Genomic DNA, 22,071 nt, shown 5'->3' on the forward strand with positions numbered 1-22,071 from the left:
ACTTGTATTAGTGTGGAAAAAACACTTTTTGCACTTGTGATAGTGTTGAAAAACCACTTTTCGCACTTGTGTTAGTTTTGAAAAACCACTTTTCGCACTTGTGTTGGTGCAGGAAACCACTTTTGCACTTGTATTAGTGTGGAAAAACCACTTTTTGCACTTGCGTTAGTGTTGAAAAACCACTTTTCGCACTTGTGTTAGTGTGGAAAAACCACTTTTCGCACTTGTGTTAGTGTTGAAAAACCACTTTTCGCACTTGTGTTGGTGCAGGAAACCACTTTTTCACTTGTATTAGTGTGGAAAAAACACTTTTTGCACTTGTGATAGTGTTGAAAAACCACTTTTCGCACTTGTGTTAGTGTTGAAAAACCACTTTTCGCACTGGTGTTAGTGTTGAAAAACCACTTTTCGCACTTGTGTTGGTGCAGGAAACCACTTTTGCACTTGTATTAGTGTGGAAAAAACACTTTTTGCACTTGTGATAGTGTTGAAAAACCACTTTTCGCACTTGTGTTAGTGTTGAAAAACCACTTTTCGCACTTGTGTTGGTGCAGGAAACCACTTTTGCACTTGTATTAGTGTGGAAAAAACACTTTTTGCACTTGTGATAGTGTTGAAAACCCACTTTTCGCACTTGTGTTAGTGTTGAAAAACCATTTTTCGCACTTGTGTTGGTGCAGGAAACCACTTTTGCACTTGTATTAGTGTGGAAAAAACACTTTTTGCACTTGTGATAGTGTTGAAAAACCACTTTTCGCACTTGTGATAGTGTGGAAAAACCACTTTTCGCACTTGTGTTAGTGTTGAAAAACCACTTTTCGCACTTGTGTTGGTGCAGGAAACCACTTTTGCACTTGTATTAGTGTGGAAAAAACACTTTTTGCACTTGTGATAGTGTTGAAAAACCACTTTTCGCACTTGTGTTAGTGTTGAAAAACCACTTTTCGCACTTGTGTTGGTGCAGGAAACCACTTTTTCACTTGTATTAGTGTGGAAAAAACACTTTTTGCACTTGTGATAGTGTTGAAAAATCACTTTTCGCACTTGTGTTAGTGTTGAAAAACCACTTTTCGCACTTGTGTTGGTGCAGGAAACCACTTTTGCACTTGTATTAGTGTGGAAAAAACACTTTTTGCACTTGTGATAGTGTTGAAAAACCACTTTTCGCACTTGTGTTAGTGTTGAAAAACCACTTTTCGCACTTGTGTTGGTGCAGGAAACCACTTTTGCACTTGTATTAGTGTGTAAAAACCACTTTTTGCACTTGCGTTAGTGTTGAAAAACCACTTTTCGCACTTGTGTTAGTGTGGAAAAACCACTTTTCGCACTTGTGTTAGTGTTGAAAAACCACTTTTCGCACTTGTGTTGGTGCAGGAAACCACTTTTTCACTTGTATTAGTGTTGAAAAAACACGTTTTGCACTTGTGATAGTGTTGAAAAACCACTTTTCGCACTTGTGTTAGTGTTGAAAACCCACTTTTCGCACTTGTGTTGGTGCAGGAAACCACTTTTGCACTTGTATTAGTGTGGAAAAAACACTTTTTGCACTTGTGATAGTGTTGAAAACCCACTTTTCGCACTTGTGTTAGTGTTGAAAAACCACTTTTCGCACTTGTGTTGGTGCAGGAAACCACTTTTGCACTTGTATTAGTGTGGAAAAAACACTTTTTGCACTTGTGATAGTGTTGAAAAACCACTTTTCGCACTTGTGATAGTGTTGAAAAACCACTTTTCGCACTTGTGTTAGTGTTGAAAAACCACTTTTTGCGCTTGTGTTGGTGCAGGAAACCACTTTTGCACTTGTATTATTGTGGAAAAACCACTTTTCGCACTTGTGTTAGTGTTGAAAAACCACTTTTTGCACTTGTGTTAGTGTTGAAAAAACACTTTTCGCACTTGTGTTGGTGCAGGAAACCACTTTTGCACTTGTATTAGTGTGGAAAAAACACTTTTTGCACTTGTGATGGTGTTGAAAAACCACTTTTCGCACTTGTGTTAGTGTTGAAAAAACACTTTTCGCACTTGTGTTAGTGTTGAAAAACCACTTTTCGCACTTGTGTTGGTGCAGGAAACCACTTTTGCACTTGTATTAGTGTGGAAAAAACACTTTTTGCACTTGTGATAGTGTTGAAAAACGACTTTTCGCACTTGTGTTAGTGTTGAAAAACCACTTTTCGCACTGGTGTTAGTGTTGAAAAACCACTTTTCGCACTTGTGTTGGTGCAGGAAACCACTTTTGCACTTGTATTAGTGTGGAAAAAACACTTTTTGCACTTGTGATAGTGTTGAAAAACCACTTTTCGCACTTGTGTTAGTGTTGAACAACCACTTTTCGCACTTGTGTTGGTGCAGGAAACCACTTTTGCACTTGTATTCGTGTGGAAAAAACACTTTTCGCACTTGTGTTAGTGTTGAAAAACCACTTTTCGCACTTGTGGTGGTGCAGCAAACCAGTTTTGCACTTGTATTAGTGTGGAAAAAACACTTTTTGCACTTGTGATAGTGTTGAAAAACCACTTTTCGCACTTGTGTTAGTGTTGAAAAACCACTTTTCGCACTTGTGTTGGTGCAGGAAACCACTTTTGCACTTGTATTAGTGTGGGAAAACCACTTTTCGCACTTGTGTTAGTGTTGAAAAACCACTTTTCGCACTTGTGTTAGTGTTGAAAAAACACTTTTCGCACTTGTGTTGGTGCAGGAAACCACTTTTGCACTTGTATTAGTGTGGAAAAAACACTTTTTGCACTTGTGATAGTGTTGAAAAACCACTTTTCGCACTTGTGTTAGTTTTGAAAAACCACTTTTCGCACTTGTGTTGGTGCAGGAAACCACTTTTGCACTTGTATTAGTGTGGAAAAACCACTTTTTGCACTTGCGTTAGTGTTGAAAAACCACTTTTCGCACTTGTGTTAGTGTGGAAAAACCACTTTTCGCACTTGTGTTAGTGTTGAAAAACCACTTTTCGCACTTGTGTTGGTGCAGGAAACCACTTTTTCACTTGTATTAGTGTGGAAAAAACACTTTTTGCACTTGTGATAGTGTTGAAAAACCACTTTTCGCACTTGTGTTAGTGTTGAAAAACCACTTTTCGCACTGGTGTTAGTGTTGAAAAACCACTTTTCGCACTTGTGTTGGTGCAGGAAACCACTTTTGCACTTGTATTAGTGTGGAAAAAACACTTTTTGCACTTGTGATAGTGTTGAAAAACCACTTTTCGCACTTGTGTTAGTGTTGAAAAACCACTTTTCGCACTTGTGTTGGTGCAGGAAACCACTTTTGCACTTGTATTAGTGTGGAAAAAACACTTTTTGCACTTGTGATAGTGTTGAAAACCCACTTTTCGCACTTGTGTTAGTGTTGAAAAACCATTTTTCGCACTTGTGTTGGTGCAGGAAACCACTTTTGCACTTGTATTAGTGTGGAAAAAACACTTTTTGCACTTGTGATAGTGTTGAAAAACCACTTTTCGCACTTGTGATAGTGTGGAAAAACCACTTTTCGCACTTGTGTTAGTGTTGAAAAACCACTTTTCGCACTTGTGTTGGTGCAGGAAACCACTTTTGCACTTGTATTAGTGTGGAAAAAACACTTTTTGCACTTGTGATAGTGTTGAAAAACCACTTTTCGCACTTGTGTTAGTGTTGAAAAACCACTTTTCGCACTTGTGTTGGTGCAGGAAACCACTTTTGCACTTGTATTAGTGTGGAAAAACCACTTTTCGCACTTGCGTTAGTGTTGAAAAACCACTTTTCGCACTTGTGTTGGTGCAGGAAACCACTTTTGCACTTGTATTAGTGTGGAAAAAACACTTTTTGCACTTGTGTTGGTGCAGGAAACCACTTTTGCACTTGTATTAGTGTGGAAAAAACACTTTTTGCACTTGTGATAGTGTTGAAAAACCACTTTTCGCACTTGTGTTAGTGTTGAAAAACCACTTTTCGCACTTGTGTTGGTGCAGGAAACCACTTTTGCACTTGTATTAGTGTGGAAAAAACACTTTTTGCACTTGTGATAGTGTTGAAAAACCACTTTTCGCACTTGTGTTAGTGTTGAAAAACCACTTTTCGCACTTGTGTTGGTGCAGGAAACCACTTTTGCACTTGTATTAGTGTGGAAAAAACACTTTTTGCACTTGCGTTAGTGTTGAAAAACCACTTTTCGCACTTGTGTTAGTGTGGAAAAACCACTTTTCGCACTTGTGTTAGTGTTGAAAAACCACTTTTCGCACTTGTGTTGGTGCAGCAAACCAATTTTGCACTTGTATTAGTGTGGAAAAAACACTTTTTGCACTTGTGATAGTGTTGAAAAACCACTTTTCGCACTTGTGTTAGTGTTGAAAAACCACTTTTCGCACTTGTGTTGGTGCAGGAAACCACTTTTGCACTTGTATTAGTGTGGAAAAAACACTTTTTGCACTTGCGTTACTGTTGAAAAACCACTTTTCCCACTTGTGTTCGTGTGGAAAAACCACTTTTCGCACTTGTGTTAGTTTGAAAAAACACTTTTCGCACTTGTGTTGGTGCAGGAAACCACTTTTGCACTTGTATTAGTGTGGAAAAAACACTTTTTGCACTTGTGATAGTGTTGAAAAACCACTTTTCGCACTTGTGTTAGTGTTGAAAAACCACTTTTCGCACTTGTGTTAGTGTTGAAAAACCACTTTTCGCACTTGTGTTGGTGCAGGAAACCACTTTTGCACTTGTATTAGTGTGGAAAAAACACTTTTTGCACTTGTGATAGTGTTGAAAAACCACTTTTCGCACTTGTGTTAGTGTTGAAAAACCACTTTTCGCACTTGTGTTGGTGCAGGAAACCACTTTTGCACTTGTATTAGTGTGGAAAAACCACTTTTTGCACTTGCGTTAGTGTTGAAAAACCACTTTTCGCACTTGTGTTAGTGTGGAAAAACCACTTTTCGCACTTGTGTTAGTGTTGAAAAACCACTTTTCGCACATGTGTTGGTGCAGGAAACCACTTTTTCACTTGTATTAGTGTGGAAAAAACACTTTTTGCACTTGTGATAGTGTTGAAAAACCACTTTTCGCACTTGTGTTAGTGTTGAAAAACCACTTTTCGCACTTGTGTTGGTGCAGGAAACCACTTTTGCACTTGTATTAATGTGGAAAAAATACTTTTTGCACTTGTGATAGTGTTGAAAAACCACTTTTCGCACTTGTGTTAGTGTTGAAAAACCACTTTTCGCACTTGTGTTAGTGTTGAAAATCCACTTTTCCCACTTGTGTTGGTGCAGGAAACCACTTTTGCACTTGTATTAGTGTGGAAAAAACACTTTTCGCACTTGTGTTAGTGTTGAAAATCCACTTTTCCCACTTGTGTTGGTGCAGGGAACCACTTTTGCACTTGTATTAGTGTTGAAAAACCACTTTTCACACTTGTGTTAGTGCAGGAAACCACTTTTGCACTTGTATTAGTGTGGAAAAAACACTTTTTGCACTTGTGATAGTGTTGAAAAACCACTTTTTGCACTTGTGTTAGTGTGGAAAAACCACTTTTCGCACTTGTGTTAGTGTTGAAAAACCACTTTTCGCACTTGTGTTGGTGCAGCAAACCACTTTTGCACTTGTATTAGTGTGGAAAAAACACTTTTTGCACTTGTGATAGTGTTGAAAAACCACTTTTCGCACTTGTGTTAGTGTTGAAAAACCACTTTTCGCACTTGTGTTGGTGCAGGAAACCACTTTTGCACATGTATTAGTGTGGAAAAAACACTTTTTACACTTGTGATAGTGTTGAAAAACCACTTTTCGCACTTGTGTTAGTGTTGAAAAACCACTTTTCGCACTTGTGTTAGTGTTGAAAAAACCACTTTTCGCACTTGTGTTGGTGCAGGAAACCACTTTTGCACTTGTATTAGTGTGGAAAAAACACTTTTTGCACTTGTGATAGTGTTGAAAACCCACTTTTCGCACTTGTGTTAGTGTTGAAAAAACACTTTTCGCACTTGTGTTGGTGCAGGAAACCACTTTTGCACTTGTATTAGTGTGGAAAAAACACTTTTTGCACTTGTGATAGTGTTGAAAAACCACTTTTCGCACTTGTGTTAGTGTGGAAAAACCACTTTTCGCACTTGTGTTAGTGTTGAAAAACCACTTTTCGCACTTGTGGTGGTGCAGCAAACCACTTTTGCACTTGTATTAGTGTGGAAAAAACACTTTTTGCACTTGTGATAGTGTTGAAAAACCACTTTTCGCACTTGTGTTAGTGTTGAAAAACCACTTTTAGCACTTGTGTTGGTGCAGGAAACCACTTTGGCACTTGTATTAGTGTGGGAAAACCACTTTTCGCACTTGTGTTAGTGTTGAAAAACCACTTTTCGCACTTGTGTTAGTGTTGAAAAAACACTTTTCGCACTTGTGTTGGTGCAGGAAACCACTTTTGCACTTGTATTAGTGTGGAAAAAACACTTTTTGCACTTGTGATAGTGTTGAAAAACCACTTTTCGCACTTGTGTTAGTGTTGAAAACCACTTTTCACGCTTGTGTTGGTGCAGGAAACCACTTTTGCACTTGTATTAGTGTGGAAAAACCACTTTTTGCACTTGCGTTAGTGTTGAAAAACCACTTTTCGCACTTGTGTTAGTGTGGAAAAACCACTTTTCGCACTTGTGTTAGTGTTGAAAAACCACTTTTCGCACTTGTGTTGGTGCAGGAAACCACTTTTTCACTTGTATTAGTGTGGAAAAAACACTTTTTGCACTTGTGATAGTGTTGAAAAACCACTTTTCGCACTTGTGTTAGTGTTGAAAAACCACTTTTCGCACTTGTGTTGGTGCAGGAAACCACTTTTGCTCTTATATTAGTGTGGAAAAAACACTTTTTGCACTTGTGATAGTGTTGAAAAACCACTTTTCGCACTTGTGTTAGTGTTGAAAAACCACTTTTCGCACTTGTGTTAGTGTTGAAAATCCACTTTTCCCACTTGTGTTGGTGCAGGAAACCACTTTTGCACTTGTATTAGTGTGGAAAAAACACTTTTCGCACTTGTGTTAGTGTTGAAAATCCACTTTTCCCACTTGTGTTGGTGCTGGGAACTACTTTTGCACTTGTATTAGTGTTGAAAAACCACTTTTCACACTTGTGTTAGTGTTGAAAAACCACTTTTCGCACTTGTGTTGGTGCAGGAAACCACTTTTGCACTTGTATTAGTGTAGAAAAAACACTTTTTGCACTTGTGATAGTGTTGAAAAACCACTTTTCGCACTTGTGTTAGTGTGGAAAAACCACTTTTCGCACTTGTGTTAGTGTTGAAAAACCACTTTTCGCACTTGTGTTGGTGCAGCAAACCACTTTTGCCCTTGTATTAGTGTAGAAAAACCACTTTTCGCACTTGTGTTAGTGTTGAAAAACCACTTTTCGCACTTGTGTTAGTGTTGAAAAACCACTTTTCGCACTTGTGTTGGTGCAGGAAACCACTTTTGCACATGTATTAGTGTGGAAAAAACACTTTTTGCACTTGTGATAGTGTTGAAAAACCACTTTTCGCACTTGTGTTAGTGTTGAAAAACCACTTTTCGCACTTGTGTTAGTGTTGAAAAACCACTTTTCGCACTTGTGTTGGTGCAGGAAACCACTTTTGCACTTGTATTCGTGTGGAAAAACCACTTTTTGCACTTGCGTTAGTGTTGAAAAACCACTTTTCGCACTTGTGTTAGTGTGGAAAAACCACTTTTCGCACTTGTGTTAGTGTTGAAAAACCACTTTTCGCACTTGTGTTGGTGCAGGAAACCACTTTTTCACTTGTATTAGTGTGGAAAAAACACTTTTTGCACTTGTGATAGTGTTGAAAAACCACTTTTCGCACTTGTGTTAGTGTTGAAAAACCACTTTTCACACTTGTGTTGGTGCAGGAAACCACTTTTGCACTTGTATTCGTGTGGAAAAACCACTTTTTGCACTTGCGTTAGTGTTGAAAAACCACTTTTCGCACTTGTGTTAGTGTGGAAAACCCACTTTTCGCACTTGTGTTAGTGTTGAAAAACCACTTTTCGCACTTGTGTTGGTGCAGGAAACCACTTTTTCACTTGTATTAGTGTGGAAAAAACACTTTTTGCACTTGTGATAGTGTTGAAAAACCACTTTTCGCACTTGTGTTAGTGTTGAAAAACCACTTTTCGCACTTGTGTTGGTGCAGGAAACCACTTTTGCACTTGTATTAGTGTGGAAAAAACACTTTTTGCACTTGTGATAGTGTTGAAAACCCACTTTTCGCACTTGTGTTAGTGTTGAAAAACCACTTTTCGCACTTGTGTTGGTGCAGGAAACCACTTTTGCACTTGTATTAGTGTGGAAAAAACACTTTTTGCACTTGTGATAGTGTTGAAAAACCACTTTTCGCACTTGTGTTAGTGTTGAAAAACCACTTTTCGCACTTGTGTTGGTGCAGGAAACCACTTTTGCACTTGTATTAGTGTGGAAAAACCACTTTTTGCACTTGCGTTAGTGTTGAAAAACCACTTTTCGCACTTGTGTTAGTGTGTAAAAACCACTTTTCGCACTTGTGTTAGTGTGGAAAAACTACTTTTCGCACTTGTGTTAGAGTTGAAAAACCACTTTTCGCACTTGTGTTAGAGTTGAAAAACCACTTTTCGCACTTGTGTTGGTGCAGCAAACCACTTTTGCACTTGTATTAGTGTGGAAAAAACACTTTTTGCACTTGTGATAGTGTTGAAAAACCACTTTTCGCACTTGTGTTAGTGTTGAAAAACCACTTTTCGCACTTGTGTTGGTGCAGGAAACCACTTTTGCACTTGTATTAGTGTGGAAAAACCACTTTTTGCACTTGCGTTAGTGTTGAAAAACCACTTTTCGCACTTGTGTTAGTGTGGAAAAACCACTTTTCGCACTTGTGTTAGTGTTGAAAAGCAACTTTTTGCACTTGTGTTGGTGCAGGAAACCACTTTTTCACTTGTATTAGTGTGGAAAAAACACTTTTTGCACTTGTGATAGTGTTGAAAAACCACTTTTCGCACTTGTGTTAGTGTTGAAAAACCACTTTTCGCACTTGTGTTGGTGCAGGAAACCACTTTTGCACTTGTATTAGTGTGGAAAAAACACTTTTTGCACTTGTGGTAGTGTTGAAAAACCACTTTTCGCAATTGTGTTAGTGTTGAAAAACCACTTTTCGCACTTGTGTTAGTGTTGAAAATCCACTTTTCCCACTTGTGTTGGTGCAGGAAACCACTTTTGCACTTGTATTAGTGTGGAAAAAACACTTTTCGCACTTGTGTTAGTGTTGAAAAACCACTTTTCGCACTTGTGTTAGTGTTGAAAAACCACTTTTCCCACTTGTGTTGGTGCAGGGAACCACTTTTGCACTTGTATTAGTGTGGAAAAAACACTTTTCGCACTTGTGTTAGTGTTGAAAAACCACTTTTCGCACTTGTGTTAGTGTTGAAAATCCACTTTTCCCACTTGTGTTGGTGCAGGGAACCACTTTTGCACTTGTATTAGTGTTGAAAAACCACTTTTCACACTTGTGTTAGTGTTGAAAAACCACTTTTCGCACTTGTGTTGGTGCAGGAAACCACTTTTGCACTTGTATTAGTGTGGAAAAAACACTTTTTGCACTTGTGATAGTGTTGAAAAACCACTTTTCGCACTTGTGTTAGTGTTGAAAAACCACTTTTCGCACTTGTGTTAGTGTTGAAAAACCACTTTTCGCACTTGTGTTGGTGCAGGAAACCACTTTTGCACTTGTATTAGTGTGGAAAAAACACTTTTTGCACTTGTGATAGTGTTGAAAAACCACTTTTCGCACTTGTGTTAGTGTTGAAAAACCACTTTTCGCACTTGTGTTGGTGCAGGACACCACTTTTGCAGTTGTATTAGTGTGGAAAAACCACTTTTTGCACTTGCGTTAGTGTTGAAAAACCACTTTTCGCACTTGTGTTAGTGTGGAAAAACCACTTTTCGCACTTGTGTTAGTGTTGAAAAGCAACTTTTCACACTTGTGTTGGTGCAGGAAACCACTTTTTCACTTGTATTAGTGTGGAAAAAACACTTTTTGCACTTGTGATAGTGTTGAAAAACCACTTTTCGCACTTGTGTTAGTGTTGAAAAACCACTTTTCGCACTTGTGTTAGTGCAGGAAACCACTTTTGCACTTGTATTAGTGTGGAAAAAACACTTTTTGCACTTGTGGTAGTGTTGAAAAACCACTTTCCGCACTTGTGTTAGTGTTGAAAAACCACTTTTCGCACTTGTGTTAGTGTTGAAAATCCACTTTTCGCACTTGTGTTGGTGCAGGAAACCACTTTTGCACTTGTATTAGTGTGGAAAAAACACTTTTCGCACTTGTGTTAGTGTTGAAAAACCACTTTTCGCACTTGTGTTAGTGTTGAAAAACCACTTTTCGCACTTGTGTTGGTGCAGGAAACCACTTTTGCACTTGTATTAGTGTGGAAAAAACACTTTTCGCACTTGTGTTAGTGTTGAAAATCCACTTTTCGCACTTGTGTTGATGCAGGAAACCACTTTTGCACTTGTATTAGTGTGGAAAAACCACTTTTCGCACTTGTGTTAGTGTTGAAAAACCACTTTTCGCACTTGTGTTAGTGTTGAAAAACCACTTTTCGCACTTGTGTTGGTGCAGGAAACCACTTTTGCACTTGTATTAGTGTGGAAAAAACACTTTTCGCACTTGTGTTAGTGTTGAAAATCCACTTTTCCCACTTGTGTTGGTGCAGGGAACCACTTTTGCACTTGTATTAGTGTTGAAAAACCACTTTTCACACTTGTGTTAGTGTTGAAAAACCACTTTTCGCACTTGTGTTGGTGCAGGAAACCACTTTTGCACTTGTATTAGTGTGGAAAAAACACTTTTTGCACTGGTGATAGTGTTGAAAAACCACTTTTCGCACTTGTGTTAGTGTTGAAAAACCACTTTTCGCACTTGTGTTAGTGTTGAAAAACCACATTTCGCACTTGTGTTGGTGCAGCAAACCACTTTTGCACTTGTATTAGTGTGGAAAAAACACTTTTTGCACTTGTGATAGTGTTGAAAAACCACTTTTCGCACTTGTGTTAGTGTTGAAAAACCACTTTTCGCACTTGTGTTAGTGTTGAAAAACCACTTTTCGCACTTGTGTTGGTGCAGGAAACCACTTTTGCACATGTATTAGTGTGGAAAATACACTTTTTGCACTTGTGATAGTGTTGAAAAACCACTTTTCGCACTTGTGTTAGTGTTGAAAAACCACTTTTCGCACTTGTGTTAGTGTTGAAAAACCACTTTTCGCACTTGTGTTGGTGCAGGAAACCACTTTTGCACTTGTATTAGTGTGGAAAAAACACTTTTTGCACTTGTGATAGTGTTGAAAAACCACTTTTCGCACTTGTGTTAGTGTTGAAAAACCACTTTTCGCACTTGTGTTGGTGCAGGAAACCACTTTTGCACTTGTATTAGTGTGGAAAAACCACTTTTTGCACTTGCGTTAGTGTTGAAAAACCACTTTTCGCACTTGTGTTAGTGTGGAAAACCACTTTTCGCACTTGTGTTAGTGTTGAAAAACCACTTTTCGCACTTGTGTTTGTGCAGGAAACCACTTTTTCACTTGTATTAGTGTGGAAAAAACACTTTCTGCACTTGCGATAGTGTTGAAAAACCACTTTTTGCACTTGTGATAGTGTTGAAAAACCACTTTTCGCACTTTACTTGTGTTAGTGTTGAAAAACCACTTTTCGCACTTGTGTTAGTGTTGAAAAACCACTTTTCGCACTTGTGTTGGTGCAGGAAACCACTTTTGCACTTGTATTAATGTGGAAAAAACACTTTCTGCACATGTGATAGTGTTGAAAAACCACTTTTCGCACTTGTGTTAGTGTTGAAAAACCACTTTTCGCACTTGTGTTGGTGCAGGAAACCACTTTTGCACTTGTATTAGTGTGGAAAAACCACTTTTTGCACTTGCGTTAGTGTTGAAAAACCACTTTTCGCACTTGTGTTAGTGTGGAAAAACCACTTTTCGCACTTGTGTTAGTGTTGAAAAACCACTTTTCGCACTTGTGTTGGTGCAGGAAACCACTTTTTCACTTGTATTAGTGTGGAAAAAACACTTTTTGCACTTGTGATAGTGTTGAAAAACCACTTTCGCACTTGTGTTAGTGTTGAAAAACCACTTTTCGCACTTGTGTTGGTGCAGGAAACCACTTTTGCACTTGTATTTGTGTGGAAAAAACACTTTTTGCACTTGTGATAGTGTTGAAAACCCACTTTTCGCACTTGTGTTGGTGCAGGAAACCACTTTTGCACTTGTATTAGTGTGGAAAAAACACTTTTTGCACTTGTGATAGTGTTGAAAAACCACTTTTCGCACTTGTGTTAGTGTGGAAAAACCACTTTTCGCACTTGTGTTAGTGTTGAAAAACCACTTTTCGCACTTGTGTTGGTGTAGCAAACCACTTTTGCACTTGTATTAGTGTGGAAAAAACACTTTTCACACTTGTGTTAGTGTTGAAAAACCACTTTTCGCACTTGTGTTAGTGTTGAAAAAACACTTTTCGCACTTGTGTTGGTGCAGGAAACCACTTTTGCACTTGTATTAGTGTGGAAAAAACACTTTTTGCACTTGTGATAGTGTTGAAAAACCACTTTTCGCACTTGTGTTGGTGCAGGAAACCACTTTTGCACTTGTATTAGTGTGGAAAAAACACTTTTTGCACTTGTGATAGTGTTGAAAACCCACTTTTCACACTTGTGTTAGTGTTGAAAAACCACTTTTCGCACTTGTGTTGGTGCAGGAAACCACTTTTGCACTTGTATTAGTGTGGAAAAAACACTTTTTGCACTTGTGATAGTGTTGAAAAACCACTTTTCGCACTTGTGTTAGTGTGGAAAAACTACTTTTCGCACTTGTGTTAGAGTTGAAAAACCACTTTTCGCACTTGTGTTGGTGCAGCAAACCACTTTTGCACTTGTATTAGTGTGGAAAAAACACTTTTTGCACTTGTGATAGTGTTGAAAAACCACTTTTCGCACTTGTGTTAGTGTTGAAAAACCACTTTTCGCACTTGTGTTGGTGCAGGAAACCACTTTTGCACTTGTATTAGTGTGGAAAAACCACTTTTTTCACTTGCGTTAGTGTTGAAAAACCACTTTTCGCACTTGTGTTAGTGTGGAAAAACCACTTTTCGCACTTGTGTTAGTGTTGAAAAGCAACTTTTCGCACTTGTGTTGGTGCAGGAAACCACTTTTTCACTTGTATTAGTGTGGAAAAAACACTTTTTGCACTTGTGATAGTGTTGAAAAACCACTTTTCGCACTTGTGTTAGTGTTGAAAAACCACTTTTCGCACTTGTGTTGGTGCAGGAAACCACTTTTGCACTTGTATTACTGTGGAAAAAACACTTTTTGCACTTGTGGTAGTGTTGAAAAACCACTTTTCGCACTTGTGTTAGTGTTGAAAAACCACTTTTCGCACTTGTGTTAGTGTTGAAAATCCACTTTTCCCACTTGTGTTGGTGCAGGAAACCACTTTTGCACTTGTATTAGTGTGGAAAAAACACTTTTCGCACTTGTGTTAGTGTTGAAAATCCACTTTTCCCACTTGTGTTGGTGCAGGGAACCACTTTTGCACTTGTATTAGTGTTGAAAAACACTTTTCACACTTGTGTTAGTGTTGAAAAACCACTTTTCGCACTTGTGTTGGTGCAGGAAACCACTTTTGCACTTGTATTAGTGTGGAAAAAACACTTTTTGCACTTGTGATAGTGTTGAAAAACCACTTTTCGCACTAGTGTTAGTGTTGAAAAACCACTTTTCGCACTTGTGTTAGTGTTGAAAAACCACTTTTCGCACTTGTGTTGGTGCAGCAAACCACTTTTGCACTTGTATTAGTGTGGAAAAAACACTTTTTGCACTTGTGATAGTGTTGAAAAACCACTTTTCGCACTTGTGTTAGTGTTGAAAAACCACTTTTCGCACTTGTGTTAGTGTTGAAAAACCACTTTTCGCACTTGTGTTAGTGTTGAAAAACCACTTTTCGCACTTGTGTTGGTGCAGGAAACCACTTTTGCACTTGTATTAGTGTGGAAAAACCACTTTTTGCACTTGCGTTAGTGTTGAAAAACCACTTTTCGCACTTGTGTTAGTGTGGAAAAACCACTTTTCGCACTTGTGTTGGTGCAGGAAACCACTTTTGCACTTGTATTCGTGTGGAAAAAACACTTTTTGCACTTGTGATAGTGTTGAAAAACCACTTTTCGCACTTGTGTTAGTGTTGAAAAACCACTTTTCGCACTCGTGTTGGTGCAGGAAACCACTTTTGCACTTGTATTAGTGTGGAAAAACCACTTTTTGCACTTGCGTTAGTGTTGAAAAACCACTTTTCGCATTTGTGTTAGTGTGGAAAAACTACTTTTCGCACTTGTGTTAGTGTTGAAAAACCACTTTTCGCACTTGTGTTGGTGCAGGAAACCACTTTTTCACTTATATTAGTGTGGAAAAAACACTTTCTGCACTTGTGATAGTGTTGAAAAACCACTTTTCGCACTTGTGTTAGTGTTGAAAAACCACTTTTCGCACTTGTGTTGGTGCAGGAAACCACTTTTGCACTTGTATTAGTGTGGAAAAAACACTTTTTGCACTTGTGATAGTGTTGAAAAACCACTTTTTGCACTTGTGTTAGTGTGGAAAAACCACTTTTCGCACTTGTGTTAGTGTTTAAAAACCACTTTTCGCACTTGTGTTGGTGCAGCAAACCACTTTTGCACTTGTATTACTGTGGAAAAAACACTTTTTGCACTTGTGGTAGTGTTGAAAAACCACTTTTCGCACTTGTGTTAGTGTTGAAAAACCACTTTTCGCACTTGTGTTAGTGTTGAAAATCCACTTTTCCCACTTGTGTTGGTGCAGGAAACCACTTTTGCACTTGTATTAGTGTGGAAAAAACACTTTTCGCACTTGTGTTAGTGTTGAAAATCCACTTTTCCCACTTGTGTTGGTGCAGGGAACCACTTTTGCACTTGTATTAGTGTTGAAAAACCACTTTTCACACTTGTGTTAGTGTTGAAAAACCACTTTTCGCACTTGTGTTGGTGCAGGAAACCACTTTTGCACTTGTATTAGTGTGGAAAAAACACTTTTTGCACTTGTGATAGTGTTGAAAAACCACTTTTCGCACTTGTGTTAGTGTTGAAAAACCACTTTTCGCACTTGTGTTAGTGTTGAAAAACCACTTTTCGCACTTGTGTTGGTGCAGCAAACCACTTTTGCACTTGTATTAGTGTGGAAAAAACACTTTTTGCACTTGTGATAGTGTTGAAAAACCACTTTTCGCACTTGTGTTAGTGTTGAAAAACCACTTTTCGCACTTGTGTTAGTGTTGAAAAACCACTTTTCGCACTTGTGTTAGTGTTGAAAAACCACTTTTCGCACTTGTGTTGGTGCAGGAAACCACTTTTGCACTTGTATTAGTGTGGAAAAACCACTTTTTGCACTTGCGTTAGTGTTGAAAAACCACTTTTCGCACTTGTGTTAGTGTGGAAAAACCACTTTTCGCACTTGTGTTGGTGCAGGAAACCACTTTTGCACTTGTATTCGTGTGGAAAAAACACTTTTTGCACTTGTGATAGTGTTGAAAAACCACTTTTCGCACTTGTGTTAGTGTTGAAAAACCACTTTTCGCACATGTGTTAGTGTTGAAAATCCACTTTTCCCACTTGTGTTGGTGCAGGAAACCACTTTTGCACTTGTATTAGTATGGAAAAAACACTTTTCGCACTTGTGTTAGTGTTGAAAATCCACTTTTCCCACTTGTGTTGGTGCTGGGAACTACTTTTGCACTTGTATTAGTGTTGAAAAACCACTTTTCACACTTGTGTTAGTGTTGAAAAACCACTTTTCGCACTTGTGTTGGTGCAGGAAACCACTTTTGCACTTGTATGAGTGTGGAAAAAACACTTTTTGCACTTGTGATAGTGTTGAAAAACCACTTTTCGCATTTGTGTTAGTGTGGAAAAACCACTTTTCGTACTTGTGTTAGTGTTGAAAAACCACTTTTCGCACTTGTGTTGGTGCAGCAAACCACTTTTGCCCTTGTATTAGTGTAGAAAAAACACTTTTTGCACTTGTGATAGTGTTGAAAAACCACTTTTCGCACTTGTGTTAGTGTTGAAAAACCACTTTTCCCACTTGTGTTGGTGCAGGAAACCACTTTTGCACATGTATTAGTGTGGAAAAAACACTTTTTGCACTTGTGATAGTGTTGAAAAACCACTTTTCGCACTTGTGTTAGTGTTGAAAAACCACTTTTCGCACTTGTGTTAGTGTTGAAAAACCACTTTTCGCACTTGTGTTGGTGCAGGAAACCACTTTTGCACTTGTATTCGTGTGGAAAAACCACTTTTTGCACTTGCGTTAGTGTTGAAAAACCACTTTTCGCACTTGTGTTAGTGTGGAAAAACCACTTTTCGCAGTTGTGTTAGTGTTGAAAAACCACTTTTCGCACTTGTGTTGGTGCAGGAAACCACTTTTTCACTTGTATTAGTGTGGAAAAAACACTTTTGCACTTGTGATAGTGTTGAAAAACCACTTTTCGCACTTGTGTTAGTGTTGAAAAACCACTTTTCACACTTGTGTTGGTGCAGGAAACCACTTTTGCACTTGTATTCGTGTGGAAAAACCACTTTTTGCACTTGCGTTAGTGTTGAAAAACCACTTTTCGCACTTGTGTTAGTGTGGAAAACCCACTTTTCGCACTTGTGTTAGTGTTGAAAAACCACTTTTCGCACTTGTGTTGGTGCAGGAAACCACTTTTTCACTTGTATTAGTGTGGAAAAAACACTTTTTGCACTTGTGATAGTGTTGAAAAACCACTTTTCGCACTTGTGTTAGTGTTGAAAAACCACTTTTCGCACTTGTGTTGGTGCAGGAAACCACTTTTGCACTTGTATTAGTGTGGAAAAAACACTTTTTGCACTTGTGATAGTGTTGAAAACCCACTTTTCGCACTTGTGTTAGTGTTGAAAAACCACTTTTCGCACTTGTGTTGGTGCAGGAAACCACTTTTGCACTTGTATTAGTGTGGAAAAAACACTTTTTGCACTTGTGATAGTGTTGAAAAACCACTTTTCGCACTTGTGTTAGTGTGGAAAAACTACTTTTCGCACTTGTGTTAGAGTTGAAAAACCACTTTTCGCACTTGTGTTGGTGCAGCAAACCACTTTTGCACTTGTATTAGTGTGGAAAAAACACTTTTTGCACTTGTGATAGTGTTGAAAAACCACTTTTCGCACTTGTGTTAGTGTTGAAAAACCACTTTTCGCACTTGTGTTGGTGCAGGAAACCACTTTTGCACTTGTATTAGTGTGGAAAAACCACTTTTTGCACTTGCGTTAGTGTTGAAAAACCACTTTTCGCACTTGTGTTAGTGTGGAAAAACCACTTTTCGCACTTGTGTTAGTGTTGAAAAGCAACTTTTCGCACTTGTGTTGGTGCAGGAAACCACTTTTTCACTTGTATTAGTGTGGAAAAAACACTTTTTGCACTTGTGATAGTGTTGAAAAACCACTCTTCGCACTTGTGTTAGTGTTGAAAAACCACTTTTCGCACTTGTGTTGGTGCAGGAAACCACTTTTGCACTTGTATTACTGTGGAAAAAACACTTTTTGCACTTGTGGTAGTGTTGAAAAACCACTTTTCGCACTTGTGTTAGTGTTGAAAAACCACTTTTCGCACTTATGTTGGTGCAGGAAACCACTTTTGCACTTGTATTAGTGTGGAAAAAACACTTTTTGCACTTGTGATAGTGTTGAAAAACCACTTTTCGCACTTGTGTTAGTGTTGAAAAACCACTTTTCGCACTTGTGTTGGTGCAGGAAACCACTTTTGCACTTGTATTCGTGTGGAAAAAACACTTTTCGCACTTGTGTTAGTGTTGAAAAACCACTTTTCGCACTTGTGGTGGTGCAGCAAACCAGTTTTGCACTTGTATTAGTGTGGAAAAAACACTTTTTGCACTTGTGATAGTGTTGAAAAACCACTTTTCGCACTTGTGTTAGTGTTGAAAAACCACTTTTTGCACTTGTGTTGGTGCAGGAAACCACTTTTGCACTTGTATTAGTGTGGGAAAACCACTTTTCGCACTTGTGTTAGTGTTGAAAAACCACTTTTCGCACTTGTGTTAGTGTTGAAAAAACACTTTTCGCACTTGTGTTGGTGCAGGAAACCACTTTTGCACTTGTATTAGTGTGGAAAAAACACTTTTTGCACTTGTGATAGTGTTGAAAAACCACTTTTCGCACTTGTGTTAGTGTTGAAAAACCACTTTTCGCACTTGTGTTGGTGCAGGAAACCACTTTTGCACTTCTATTAGTGTGGAAAAACCACTTTTTGCACTTGCGTTAGTGTTGAAAAACCACTTTTCGCACTTGTGTTAGTGTGGAAAAACCACTTTTCGCACTTGTGTTAGTGTTGAAAAACCACTTTTCGCACTTGTGTTGGTGCAGGAAACCACTTTTTCACTTGTATTAGTGTGGAAAAAACACTTTTTGCACTTGTGATAGTGTTGAAAAACCACTTTTCGCACTTGTGTTAGTGTTGAAAAACCACTTTTCGCACTGGTGTTAGTGTTGAAAAACCACTTTTCGCACTTGTGTTGGTGCAGGAAACCACTTTTGCACTTGTATTAGTGTGGAAAAAACACTTTTTGCACTTGTGATAGTGTTGAAAAACCACTTTTCGCACTTGTGTTAGTGTTGAAAAACCACTTTTCGCACTTGTGTTGGTGCAGGAAACCACTTTTGCACTTGTATTAGTGTGGAAAAAACACTTTTTGCACTTGTGATAGTGTTGAAAACCCACTTTTCGCACTTGTGTTAGTGTTGAAAAACCACTTTTCGCACTTGTGTTGGTGCAGGAAACCACTTTTGCACTTGTATTAGTGTGGAAAAAACACTTTTTGCACTTGTGATAGTGTTGAAAAACCACTTTTCGCACTTGTGATAGTGTGGAAAAACCACTTTTCGCACTTGTGTTAGTGTTGAAAAACCACTTTTCGCACTTGTGTTGGTGCAGGAAACCACTTTTGCACTTGTATTAGTGTGGAAAAAACACTTTTTGCACTTGTGATAGTGTTGAAAAACCACTTTTCGCACTTGTGTTAGTGTTGAAAAACCACTTTTCGCACTTGTGTTGGTGCAGGAAACCACTTTTGCACTTGTATTAGTGTGGAAAAACCACTTTTCGCACTTGTGTTAGTGTTGAAAAACCACTTTTCGCACTTGTGTTGGTGCAGGAAACCACTTTTGCACTTGTATTAGTGTGGAAAAAACACTTTTTGCACTTGTGTTGGTGCAGGAAACCACTTTTGCACTTGTATTAGTGTGGAAAAAACACTTTTTGCACTTGTGATAGTGTTGAAAAACCACTTTTCGCACTTGTGTTAGTGTTGAAAAACCACTTTTCGCACTTGTGTTGGTGCAGGAAACCACTTTTGCACTTGTATTAGTGTGGAAAAAACACTTTTTGCACTTGTGATAGTGTTGAAAAACCACTTTTCGCACTTGTGTTAGTGTTGAAAAACCACTTTTCGCACTTGTGTTGGTGCAGGAAACCACTTTTGCACTTGTATTAGTGTGGAAAAAACACTTTTTGCACTTGCGTTACTGTTGAAAAACCACTTTTCCCACTTGTGTTAGTGTGGAAAAACCACTTTTCGCACTTGTGTTAGTGTTGAAAAAACACTTTTCGCACTTGTGTTGGTGCAGGAAACCACTTTTGCACTTGTATTAGTGTGGAAAAAACACTTTTTGCACTTGTGATAGTGTTGAAAAACCACTTTTCGCACTTGTGTTAGTGTTGAAAAACCACTTTTCGCACTTGTGTTAGTGTTGAAAAACCACTTTTCGCACTTGTGTTGGTGCAGGAAACCACTTTTGCACTTGTATTAGTGTGGAAAAAACACTTTTTGCACTTGTGATAGTGTTGAAAAACCACTTTTCGCACTTGTGTTAGTGTTGAAAAACCACTTTTCGCACTTGTGTTGGTGCAGGAAACCACTTTTGCACTTGTATTAGTGTGGAAAAACCACTTTTTGCACTTGCGTTAGTGTTGAAAAACCACTTTTCGCACTTGTGTTAGTGTGGAAAAACCACTTTTCGCACTTGTGTTAGTGTTGAAAAACCACTTTTCGCACATGTGTTGGTGCAGGAATCCACTTTTTCACTTGTATTAGTGTGGAAAAAACACTTTTTGCACTTGTGATAGTGTTGAAAAACCACTTTTCGCACTTGTGTTAGTGTTGAAAAACCACTTTTCGCACTTGTGTTGGTGCAGGAAACCACTTTTGCACTTGTATTAGTGTGGAAAAAACGCTTTTTGCACTGGTGATAGTGTTGAAAAACCACTTTTCGCACTTGTGTTAGTGTTGAAAAATCACTTTTCGCACTTGTGTTAGTGTTGAAAATCCACTTTTCCCACTTGTGTTGGTGCAGGAAACCACTTTTGCACTTGTATTAGTGTGGAAAAAACACTTTTCGCACTTGTGTTAGTGTTGAAAATCCACTTTTCCCACTTGTGTTGGTGCAGGGAACCACTTTTGCACTTGTATTAGTGTTGAAAAACCACTTTTCACACTTGTGTTAGTGCAGGAAACCACTTTTGCACTTGTATTAGTGTGGAAAAAACACTTTTTGCACTTGTGATAGTGTTGAAAAACCACTTTTTGCACTTGTGTTAGTGTGGAAAAACCACTTTTCGCACTTGTGTTAGTGTTGAAAAACCACTTTTCGCACTTGTGTTGGTGCAGCAAACCACTTTTGCACTTGTATTAGTGTGGAAAAAACACTTTTTGCACTTGTGATAGTGTTGAAAAACCACTTTTCGCACTTGTGTTAGTGTTGAAAAAACACTTTTCGCACTTGTGTTAGTGTTGAAAAACCACTTTTCGCACTTGTGTTGGTGCAGGAAACCACTTTTGCACATGTATTAGTGTGGAAAAAAGACTTTTTACACTTGTGATAGTGTTGAAAAACCACTTTTCGCACTTGTGTTAGTGTTGAAAAACCACTTTTCGCACTTGTGTTAGTGTTGAAAAACCACTTTTCGCACTTGTGTTGGTGCAGGAAACCACTTTTGCACTTGTATTAGTGTGGAAAAAACACTTTTTGCACTTGTGATAGTGTTGAAAACCCACTTTTCGCACTTGTGTTAGTGTTGAAAAAACACTTTTCGCACTTGTGTTGGTGCAGGAATCCACTTTTGCACTTGTATTAGTGTGGAAAAAACACTTTTTGCACTTGTGATAGTGTTGAAAAACCACTTTTCGCACTTGTGTTAGTGTGGAAAAACCACTTTTCGCACTTGTGTTAGTGTTGAAAAACCACTTTTCGCACTTGTGGTGGTGCAGCAAACCACTTTTGCACTTGTATTAGTGTGGAAAAAACACTTTTTGCACTTGTGATAGTGTTGAAAAACCACTTTTCGCACTTGTGTTAGTGTTGAAAAACCACTTTTCGCACTTTTGTTGGTGCAGGAAACCACTTTTGCACTTGTATTAGTGTGGGAAAACCACTTTTCGCACTTGTGTTAGTGTTGAAAAACCACTTTTCGCACTTGTGTTAGTGTTGAAAAAACACTTTTCGCACTTGTGTTGGTGCAGGAAACCACTTTTGCACTTGTATTAGTGTGGAAAAAACACTTTTTGCACTTGTGATAGTGTTGAAAAACCACTTTTCGCACTTGTGTTAGTGTTGAAAAACCACTTTTCGCACTTGTGTTGGTGCAGGAAACCACTTTTGCACTTGTATTAGTGTGGAAAAACCACTTTTTGCACTTGCGTTAGTGTTGAAAAACCACTTTTCGCACTTGTGTTAGTGTGGAAAAACCACTTTTCGCACTTGTGTTAGTGTTGAAAAACCACTTTTCGCACTTGTGTTGGTGCAGGAAACCACTTTTGCACTTGTATTAGTGTGGAAAAAACACTTTTTGCACTTGTGATAGTGTTGAAAAACCACTTTTCGCACTTGTGTTAGTGTTGAAAAACCACTTTTCGCACTTGTGTTAGTGTTGAAAAACCACTTTTCGCACTTGTGTTGGTGCAGGAAACCACTTTTG

This window comes from Myxine glutinosa, unplaced genomic scaffold (assembly GCF_964187855.1).
Source record: "Myxine glutinosa unplaced genomic scaffold, kmMyxGlut1.1 SCAFFOLD_494, whole genome shotgun sequence".
NCBI lineage: Eukaryota > Metazoa > Chordata > Myxini > Myxiniformes > Myxinidae > Myxine > Myxine glutinosa.